The sequence below is a fragment of the Gobio gobio genome (assembly GCF_949357685.1).
Source record: "Gobio gobio genome assembly, chromosome: 11".
Taxonomy (NCBI): Eukaryota; Metazoa; Chordata; class Actinopteri; order Cypriniformes; family Gobionidae; genus Gobio; species Gobio gobio.
This window is the reverse complement of record NC_137104.1, coordinates 30,316,457-30,328,362: the sequence shown is the minus strand read 5'-3', so window position 1 is coordinate 30,328,362 and position 11,906 is coordinate 30,316,457. Positions and strand designations below refer to the sequence as shown.

General features: G+C 37.7%; 1 pseudogene across 1 annotated transcript; it reads left to right on the top strand.

The window, feature by feature from the left end:
- Window positions 1-9,899: 9,899 nt before the first annotated feature.
- Window positions 9,900-11,273, top strand: LOC307133449 (putative nuclease HARBI1; annotated as a pseudogene). The gene is made up of 4 exons: window positions 9,900-10,332; window positions 10,490-10,605; window positions 10,718-10,819; window positions 10,900-11,273. The product of its transcript is annotated as a putative nuclease HARBI1 (transcript).
- The last annotated feature ends 633 nt before the right edge of the window (window positions 11,274-11,906 follow it).

Below are 11,906 nucleotides of genomic sequence, written 5' to 3'. Positions count from 1 at the left end.
ATGTTCTAAATTGACGTAATTACAGTAAGCTCTGTGCATTAACAATTCGTCTAGTGAGGGGGACTGATGGATATGTGTTTTTGCCAGTTAATCCCTGTAAATAATAATAAAAAAAGGATATTTATTTACAACATGTAATATAGTACTCTTATACTGGAATGCGAAAGGAGTTAGCCCATATTACTTAATTCAGCCAGTTAGAAAAAAAAGGTAAATAACTGTATTAAATTGTGCATTTGAAAGATTTTAGTACATCAATATGTTAAACTATACAGTTAGTAAACATTTAAATGAAATGCCCATTTATAAAGGTGTGTTTAAAATCAGTCAGAAGCTAACCCAGTTAAACACGTCCTTATTAGGAGAAAATACAAAATATGCAATTATCCACATTAGATTATTTATATAGGGGAGAGCAGGGCACAACCTAACGATTTTTTAACTATTTCAGTTTGTGTGAATCCACTTGGGGTTCAGAGTATTTTCCCCCCCTACATTAATTTCACACGTCTAATACAATTATGTGGTTTTGTTTCATAAGTGTATGCTTTTTTGTTGATATTCCCCGAAAGAATGGAAGTGAAATGTGACAACATGCCCCATAGGTGGGGTAGTATGTCCAAATAACAGCTTAAAATGTTATCATATAAAAAAGACAAACTAAAATATTTTGTTAATAAAATACAATTATTAATTTTTTTTAAATAAAAAGGCATTTTTTAATCATTAAAAATATACACATTTTTGAGTTTGACAACAAACACATCACTTAATATAGCACAGCATCGTTACAAATATAACAATAAGGAATTTCTGAACATTGACTCCCAGTCTTTATTCACCTTTTTTTCATGGTTTTCACAAAAGAATTAAAAAAATATAGAATATAATATCATATTTCTAATAGGGCTCATTGTAATGCAGTCTTACAACCACGCACCCCACCTGCTCCACTTTAACACATGTAGTGTGTGTGCTCAGGGACAACATGTGTTGTGTCAGTTTTAACACACAACCTGTGCCGTGTAATGAAGGTTTGAGTGCAAGTATCTTTATCCCCAAGCTGCATATGAAATTGCCTCCATTGCTCCTCTTCCTCCTTAAAATATTACATGTCATTCCAACCTATAAACATAATTTTAAAATGTTAAGTTGTCTCAATGTAGGACCAAATATAACAAAATATACTGTCATTAATGATGTACTGTACCACAAACATGTGTCTTGACCCCTGGCCTGTACCATGATGGTAGTTTAACAAACTCAGGGTTACAGGATTAGTTTAGAGTTGACAAAACCAAACCAATCTATTCAGGCTTTGTTGGTCCCATGATGCTGATTGTCAGCTTTCTCTGTCAACTCAGGCTTTGATCCTGAGTTTAGGAGTTTAGCTGTGACATCAGCAGTGAACAGCCAATCACACGCTCTGGATCAGTGGAACTGAGATTAACTTCTCACGAGAGAAGCAGTGTGATTCACTTCACTCTTCTGCAGAATATACATGATTGAAAAATATTAAGAATTTAAACAAATTTACACAGAAGAAAAGAGCTGTCGAGGACAACTTTAAGAAAAATCTTATACGTCAATGCAAGTAAAAGTTATGAAGTTAGTTTAGTTCATTTATAGAGAGAATTGAACATTTATGCTCACATGTAATTTTTTTATAGATTTAGTTATTGAATTTAAAGCTTATTTGTATGACCTTTATATAGGCTATTTATTTTAATATTAACAAAATGCATATTAATGATTGATTTACTAAAATTATACATGTGTAATTGATTAAGGGTATAATAATTACATAAATTATTTTTTAATAATTAAAAATTATTATTATTATTATTATAAATAAGCATTGTTAAAAGCCAGAGGTTTAAGTCTTTAATAGCCATTTGCTATGTAGTGACCTTTAATTTGGAGTAGAAACAGAAGGAGTGGCTTCAATGCATCAGAGGTGTGTCACTTTGCTCACAGTTGATTGGTCCAATTTCAGTTTGAGATCTCTTATCCAGAACATACCCTGCCCAAGCCTGTAGTGCTCCAGTCAGAAATTGAAGCTTTCGCGCCTCGATCGCCCCCCGGTGGCCGGTCCCAGTATAGCTCCTAAACCCCGCCTCTCCATGTATTTGAATGGGCGCGAGACACACTAAACAATTTAATTACACTTCAAATAATTGTTTCCTAAAGATGGTTTCTGTCATTTTAGGCAGTTTTTATTACAATAATTTCATTTCAAGTGTTCGTTTTTTAAATAAGTTTAGTTTTAGTGAGTTATTTGATGCTATAAAAACGGGGGGTGTGACGTCATGATTGACAGCTGAGATTGACGGCTTCTCTGAATGAAGTTGTCACTGAGGCACTAACTGACTTTTTTCTGGATTTTTGGGAGGAGATTGGAGCTTTAGCTTTAATTTCTACACTTCCATAACTGTTTATTTCACACCAACATAATTAATTGTTCTGCATCTGCGAGAGTGTGGGCGGGCTTTTGATAATCGCGCCTCTACTTCCTGTTCTCTACTGCGCAACTCCGGTCCCGAGATCACCACTGCGCAGACTCGGTCCCAAGATGTCAGCGCCGTGAGCGGGCCTATGAAAGCTTCAACTTGGGTCAGCGGAAGTCAATGAAGTCGCGTCGTCCATATTTTTTTACGGTCTATGACCCTGCCCTGGAGCAGGTTAGCTATGGAGCGTAAGTTACTATGGAGATGAACACAGCTAAAAGCCAAACCACTTTAATGGTACCTAAAACCCAGGATTGGCACAAACTAAGCTTAAAGGTCCCGTTCTTCGTGTTTTTTTGAAGCTTTGATTGTGTTTACAGTGTGCAATATAACATGTGTTCATGTTTCGCGTGTAAAAAAACACAGTATTTTTCACACTATTTACTTATCTGTATACCGCTGTTTTCACTGTCCTAAAAACGGCTGGTGATTTCCTTGTTCTATAAAGTCCCTCCTTCAGAAACACGTAACGAGTTCTGATTGTGCAAGCGGTTCCTGTGCTGTGATTCGACCACAGCTTAGCGCACGTGAAAGCGGTTCCTGTGTTGTAATTTGACAGCAGCTTAGCGCACGTTGGAAAGGTCACGCCTCTTAACGGAGAGATGTATGCGTTCAATAATCTCTACAGCGTCCCTGGGAAAGCCAAACAAAGGTGATTTGACTCCTGGATGAAAATAACAGCGTCTCGATGACATGGCCATAAACACACTCAACGCAACAGTTCCTTTTCTCCACGCGACCGTCCGCTTCTCCACGTGGGACAGCAACAAGACCGCGCCCCCTTTTTCGCGTTTCTTTGTGGGCGGAGGTTAGTCTGTTCTACTGCTCTACTGACGTAATTATAGCAGGAAGTACCAGGATGTAGTCCAAGCCAGCCGTTCGCTGTAGGCTTTGAAAGGGAACTTCTGTTAAATACAGGGTATCTGCAGGATTCACCAAGTCAAATTTAAGACTTTTTAAGACCATTATGAATTAAATTTAAGACCTATATAACGCAATAAAAAAAACGTACAAAAGGAAATCCAGAATCACAAAATTACTTGCAAAGCAAATTAATTTATTAAAATTGAACAAAGTATTAGTAAACTTGCACTTCCTCATAGCTCAATCCCACCAGGATTAATATACAAACACACTACCGGTCAAAAGTTTGACAACGGTAAGACTTATGTTTTTACAGAAGTCTCTTCTGCTTAATGCTGCATTTATGTTATTAAAAATACAAAAAATCTGTAATATTGTGACAGTTCTGTTGTGACCGTTCTCTATGTGAATATATAGTAAAGTGTAATTTATTCATGTGATCAAAGCTGAATTTATCATCATTACTCCAGTCTTCAGTGTCACATGACCCTTCACTAATCATTCTCATATGAGGATTTGATGATAAACAAACATTTATGATTATTATCAGTGTTGAACACAGTTGTGTAAAAAATTTTTTTAGGATTCTTTGATGAATAGAATGTTCTAAAGAACAGTATTTATCTGAAATAGAAAGTAAAAAAAAAGTTTTTTGAAGGATTATGTGACTCTAAAGTCTGGAGTAATGATGCTGAAAATTCAGCTTTGAATCACAGAAATAAATTGCATATTCAAATATAAAAAAAGTTAATAAATGCAGCCTTGGTGAGCAGAAGAGACTTCTTTAAATACCATTCTCAAACTTTTGACCGGTAGAGTGAGAGTGTGAGAGTGTGTGTGTCTGCATGTATGCATGCATGCATGCATGTATGTGTATTATATATATTTTATTAATAATTTTTTTTTTTAGATCAAAATTACTGATTTTGTGGTGATGGTCATTTTCAGAAATTTGCATGTTTTTTTTTTTCTTCCCATAATTAGGATGCCACATTTACCATATCATTATGTCAGATGCACAATAGTCACACATGGCAATAATCTAGTTTTGACACAAATCGACCCGCGGTCCGAGTCCGGCTTTCGCCGAAATCAACCTTCTCCGTTTTCCCATCCCATATCAAATCGGAAAGGCATTTATTTTCAATACAAATTAAGAAAATATTAGAAAAGTGGAAATAAAGCGTCTAACATGTGTTTAATAATAAGTGTTTATCGATTAGGGGTAGGTCAACAGACATGTGCTGAATGTTAGACGATAAAAGTGAGTGGGTCCAATATCATTGATCGTAAAAAGTGAGTGGGTCTTGTCCCACCCATATACAATGGTTCCGACGCCCATGTGTGTGTGTGTAGCCATGAAAGTTAAGTGTCGCTGGTGTCATATTTGTGCAAAGGAGAACTTGGAGAACATCATACCGGATCATAGGATTAGGTATAAATCAACGGACAGGGAGAACAGCTCCAGTAATAAATGGTTTTGGCGCAGGTATTGAGAGGTTAGGGTTAGGAAACAGCTAAGACTAATCTAAACAGGCTATGAAATTGTGAACTTGAAATATAAATCTGAAGACACGCACATTAGTGATGCGCGGGTCGGCTTTTTTTCCAACCCGCGGGTCCTGCTTTTATGAAATTATTTGGCCCGCCCCAGCCCGCACCGCACCAGTGTATCAATTTTAAAACCCGCCCGCCCCGCCCCGCCCCGCATCCGCGACCATTAATCATAAATCAGGTCATATTAATAACAAGATATCTATATATAATGATAAAGATTTTCAACCTTTAATTTTCACCAAAGTAGCGTTTGGATCTTGAAGGCTTAACCATTTTTTATTTCAGATTTGTATAGGCAGTTTATAGCCTACGCTACATAACCACTAAACTTTTGTTTTATTTAGCACACAGAAATGTTCATAGCGTGTATTCGCTGTGCAAAAAAAGAATGGCGTCCACTGTACCAGGGTTTAATCTATTTCGGCTAGACTCCAGCACCTCGTCTTCCATCTTCACTTTTATCTCTCCGTTTTTGTTGTCGTGGCTGCCGGTGGTGGGAGCTGCTCGGCGCGCAGCTGTCATGACGTGCCGCGTGATGCCAAAGGCTTGGGGACATCATGCAAGTTACGTTGCTACGGCTTTCATATTGTAACCTTATCAAAAAAACCTAATAAAATATGAAAATAGATACTCCCAAATATTTTATATAGGCTATAGGGAATTGCAGGCAACATACATAGATTTTTTTATTTTGTTTTTAATGACCCGCCCCAACCCGCCCCGCAGGTTACCCGCGGGGCCCGCGGGTTATGAGACGACCCGCGCATCACTAACGCACATATAGCGGTTTTCTTAGTAGGCTATGTTGGATTGACTTCGTTTAACGACGATCAAAACAGACTAGCTGACAGCCTGCCATGAACGTGAGATATATGGGTCATTCCACGAAATCGGTGCCTTTTGTGTCCCTAAGAAATAATCAGACATAGAATTATTATAACAAAACATAAATTTGTGATTTAAAAACATAATAATACTATGTATTGTTTCCTCAATATTACATTAAATGAAAGTCAATTAAATATTATTTTAAGTAATTAAAATTGCTTCTAAGATGATAAGGGTAAGGTTTTTGCCATGTCCCTCGATATGATTGTTCTTTTTCAGCAGGACATTTAATTTGCAAACTGAAGGCAAAATTATTCTAAAATCACATTTGCATATAGCTATAAGTATATTCTTATTGTTAAGCAGTGTTTGGGCATAAGTATACTTTTTTTTTTTAACATATAAATCATTTTATCGTTGTCCCTTGATTCCATGTCATTCCTGTTACCCTCACCAAAAACCCCTAAAAAACAATTGTACATTCCAGTGACATCACTTCCAGGAAGTTACATCATCTCTCATCATTATTCCAACAGTTAAAACAAAAGTAATTTTCTCTCTCTCTTTTATAATGTTCTATTTTTGATGATTTATGAGGGTTGACTGAGGTGGGGACATCATGCAATGTCAAACCTGTTACCATTTTTAAAGTATAAATTAAAATTATTATTTATTTAACATAATGAAATCAATATCTACAAGTAATATCGCTTAAAAGTTTACACCATGTGCTTTTGTGGTATTGACTGTTAGCTAGCAGTTAGCAAATTAGCTTGAATTTGTCAAACCTGTTACCGTCAGCCCTGTTACTTTTCTAGTAACAGGTTGTGACATGTGGGTAACAGGGATGACATTACATGTGTCACCTAAGCCACACTGTTTTTAAAGTTTATCTGTGTAAAATGCAAACATTTTTAAATGTCATCCTGCGTGTATTATTGAGCTAATGCCTATATTATTCAGAGTGGGTGGTATATGAGGATCAGTTACATTTTTAGTTAGAATTGTTGGTATTAGTATTATTGGTAATTAAAGTATTAACTGTTTAAATAGTTTTAACATTTGTGTGATTTAAATTTTATTTTATATTTGCACTTTAATGCACTTTTTCAGATGATAGTAGTATGCCATTAAGTGCAGCAGAAAAACAAATGATATTGGAAGAATGTTTGTAACCAAGCAGATCTCGCCCTCCATATTTTTTTCCTACTATGGTAGTCAAAATTTTAGATATCTTTGAAATGTAATGTGCTTCACTAATACAACTATGCCAAGTAAGTGCAAAAAATATAATGCAATTTAAAAAGTTTACAATATTATGTAAACAAATTTGTGCAGTGTATGCTGAAGAATGTGTGTCCTGTCATCCCTGTTACTCTGGTCAGTCCTGTTACCATGATGTCAATCCTGTTACCGTCAGTAATTTCATAAAAAATATTAAAATTATATTTGAAATGGCCTTCCCAGTTTTTCCATTGTAAACCTATCAACATTGTATTTTGAACAAAGCCCTTCTTTTAATATCTCTCTTGTAAAAATATATATTTTTCTTAATTGGCATGTGATCATCCTCTAAAATTAGTAAATTCTTGGTCATCTGAATGACAAATATAAGATTGAAAAAAATTATCCAAAATTTGAAACAATCCAACTGAAAAGAGGGACTAAAATACTGCTCAAATACGTAAAAACTATAACATATTTCTAATTAAAACTATTGTATATAGTAACGCTTGTGTCTGTAACAGGGATGACAAAAATATCAAAACATGAGGTAGATAAATAGTCATAAAATAAAAAATTTCGTAGCCTGAGATGGCACAATAGAATTTATTGTCATTTTAAGCTGTCTTCATTTCATGGATATTTTTAAAACATAGATTAAACTTATTTTATATTTTAATTTTTCTAAGTTGAAAAGGCACCGATTTCGTGGAATGACCCATATAACTAATCGAAGGAGAGCCCTTCTAGCCAATCATAGACGAAAAAGGCGGTACCTTCCCCTACCATCCTGGGAAAAAAAATATCGCGGACCGGACCTAGTTGAAACACCAGACATCTAGCTGGTAGCCCAGGCAGAAACACAGCGGTCTGTTGTATCCTGAAACAGATTGTTCAACTCACTGAAACGCTGCAGGGGAAGTGGCAATCTAGTCCCCCGTATGAGCAAAAATATTCTGAGGCAATGGCGTTCAGCACCGCCCTATAGTGCGGGGGAGCCCGCCTCGATTTTGCACGCTTGAAAGCCATTGGTGGGCGGTTTCTTGCCCGCAAGATTTTATAATGCTTCAGTAGATTCAAGAAGGAAGGGATAACCCCATAGCGACACCTATCGTGTTGCAGTGTCAAGAGAACAACTCGAAAGGGAACCACATCGGGTGAACGTTGGCTCCTCAGTCTGATAACAATAAGGTGTGCAGAAAAAGTGTGCACTGCCAACATAGACATTGCAGGGACACAAAGATAACAGGTCTGATCTGAACAGATTTTTTGGGGGGGTTACTCTCCAATTAGATTAAGACAACATTCATTTTAATGTCATTTTAATACAAAAAATGTTTTGTACTCGTAACTTCATTATGTTCACAATTATTATTGTAAACATGAATTCACTTATCCATTATTACAAGTTGCTACAGTGTTTATGATGCAATACATTTCTTAATAACCTATTACTTTGTGGATTTAAAAAAAATATATATATAAGACTCACCTAAAGGATTATTAGGAACACCATACTAATACTGTGTTTGACCCCCTTTCGCCTTCAGAACTGCCTTAATTCTACGTGGCATTGATTCAACAAGGTGCTGAAAGCATTCTTTAGAAATGTTGGCCCATATTGATAGGAGAGCATCTTGCAGTTGATGGAGATTTGTGGGATGCACATCCAGGGCACGAAGCTCCCGTTCCACCACATCCCAAAGATGCTCTATTGGGTTGAGATCTGGTGACTGTGGGGGCCATTTTAGTACAGTGAACTCATTGTCATGTTCAAGAAACCAATTTGAAATGATTTGAGCTTTGTGACATGGTGCATTATCCTGCTGGAAGTAGCCATCAGAGGATGGGTACATGGTGGTCATAAAGGGATGGACATGGTCAGAAACAATTCTCAGGTAGGCCGTGGCATTTAAACAATGCCCAATTGGCACTAAGGGGCCTAAAGTGTGCCAAGAAAACATCCCCCACACCATTACACCACCACCACCAGCCTGCACAATGGTAACAAGGCATGATGGATCCATGTTCTCATTCCGTTTACGCCAAATTCTGACTCTACCATCTGAATGTCTCAACAGAAATCGAGACTCATCAGACCAGGCAACATTTTTCCAGTCTTCAACTGTCCAATTTTGGTGAGCTCGTGCAAATTGTAGCCTCTTTTTCCTATTTGTAGTGGGGTCTTCTGCTGTTGTAGCCCATCCGCCTCAAGGTTGTGCGTGTTGTGGCTTCACAAATGCTTTGCTGCATACCTCGGTTGTAACAAGTGGTTATTTCAGTCAAAGTTGCTCTTCTATCAGCTTGAATCAGTTTGCCCATTCTCCTCTGACCTCTAGCATCAACAAGGCATTTTCGCCCACAGGACTGCCGCATACTGGATGTTTTTCCCTGTTCACACCATTCTTTGTAAACCCTAGAAATGGTTGTGCGTGAAAATCCCAGTAACTGAGCAGATTGTGAAATACTCAGACTGGCCCGTCTGGCACCAACAACCATGCCACGCTCAAAATTGCTTAAATCACCTTTCTTTCCCATTCTGACATTCAGTTTGGAGTTCAGGAGATTGTCTTGACCAGGACCACACCCCTAAATGCATTGAAGCAACTGCCATGTGATTGGTTGATTAGATAATTGCATTAATGAGAAATTGAACAGGGGCCTATACCATGAAGCCGGTTTAGCTGGCTAGCCAGATATGTTTAAGCTTAGTTTGTGCCAATCCTGGGTTTTAGGTACTATGAAAGTAGCTCGGCTTTAATCGGTGTTAGTTGCCATGGTATCTTACGCTGCACGGCTAACCTGCTCCGGGGCAGGTTATGTTCTGGATTCGAGATCTGAGATTTAAGTTTGACCAATCAGCTGTGAGCAAAAAAATATATATATAGATGACGTAACTAATTCCCAGCGTCTTTTGCAATGGCTTCACCTTTTCTACCAAATCCTGTGGACATCTCCGCGCAAATTGTTAGAAGAGCACTTCGTAGAGAAAGAGTTTTTAGGGACAGACAAAATCCCCTTGACTTTCCTGATGCGTACTTGTATGAAAGGTACAGATTTTCCGTAGAAGGAATCGGTTATATTTGCGAACTTCTTGAGCCGCACATAACAAATGTGACTCGTCGAAGCCATGCCCTTACTGTACCGCAAATGGTATGCATTGCGTTGCGTTTTTTTGCAAGTGGTACATACTTGTACGCGGTCGGTGATGCAGAGAACCTTGGGAAAAACACGGTTTGTCGAACCATTCGCAAGGTGGTCCTTGCACTGCAGGGGTACATAAATGGCTTCATTGTGTTCCCAGGACATTTATCGACCATGTCCATAAAAGAGGGCTTTTATAAAATTGCCGGTAAGATATATTGATAGGGTGACGTATGAACAATTTAACCGTTCACATTTCTTTCCAAAAGGCAGATTTTACTTAGAGCACATATATATATTATAGGCTACATTAGCTACATATTAAGAATGATTTTAAATCTTTTTATTTTTAAATCCTATGATAGAATTCCCTAGAGTCATAGGAGCAATAGACTGCACACATGTTGCAATCTCCACAGCTCTAGGAGAACATGAGGCTGATTATGTGAACAGAAAGTCCTTTCACAGCCTTAATGTTCAGGTAGGGCTACTATACACATGAGATGATTTTTCATTTGCATTGAGATTAACCTTTTAAATGAATAATAACTTTAACAGATAGGACAATGATTTACTGTACATTTCTTCTGCAGATGACTTGTGATCATGAATGCATGATCACAAGTTTGGATGCCAAATGGCCTGGCTCAGTTCATGATTCCGTGAGTCTATGTTGTGTCAGCGCTTCGAGGAAGGTAAATTTGGTACAGTACAAAACATCGTTTTAATTGTGACAAACATTTACACAATTTTCCCCTTTTCTGTTCCATGACAGGGCTTTTTGATGGCCTGTTGGTAGGAGACAGGGGTTATGCATGCCAGAGGTTTTTGCTAACTCCCTATCCTGACCCTCAGACAGGGCCACAAAACCGCTTCAATGTGGCCCTCAGTAAAACCAGGGTTAAGATCGAGATGACCTTTGGCATCCTAAAGGCGCGTTTCAACTGCCTTCGGCGCTTAAGAGTGTCACCACAGCGGGCATCACAGATAGTGGCTGCATGTGCAATTCTGCACAATATAGCCACTATCAGAAAGGAGCGAGTACCACCACAAAACCAGCTTCTCCCCGATGAAATTGACCCCATCACACTTGACCACCCAGCTGGGGCAGCTGTCAGAGATGCAATCACAACACAATATTTTACTTAATAAAAGCACATTGACACTGCAGACTGGTCTCAAACGGTTTTATTGGTCATGTGGCTAGGGAGGAAGAAAGAGCAAGAGAAAGTTAAATTAATAAATATACAATGTTCATATTAAAGTGTTACTTGGTTAAATAAGTTCACATACTGAGATCTGTTTTTCCAGCTGTTTGATCTCCAATTTAACTTTTTTTATTTGGAGCCTCCTCAGCTCACAGTCCAGCTCCTTTAGGGAACAGTCTAGTTCTAGACTCCTTTTGTAAAGGACCCTGACAGAGTCTGTTTCCACCTGATACATAATTCCACCACAAACAATCATTTAAAGTATTCTGGAGGTTAAATAATTTTTATTTTTTATTAAAGTGGCATAACTACGACTGACTAATTTAGGTCAAGGGTTTTAAGAATTACCTTGTTCACATTCCTCCTATAGCCCATTGAAGCAGAGGCCTCAGTTTCTGGGGCAGGTTGTGAAAAATCCTACAATTAAAAAAAGATAAGTGTAAGGGCCAGTGACTTTATGATGCATTCAAATGTGTGCCATAATAAAAAGCCCAGTGCATTCACCTCAGCAGCTGTATCAGAACACACAGACAGAGTGTCTTCATCATTTGCGTCACCCTAATAAATAAAAGTA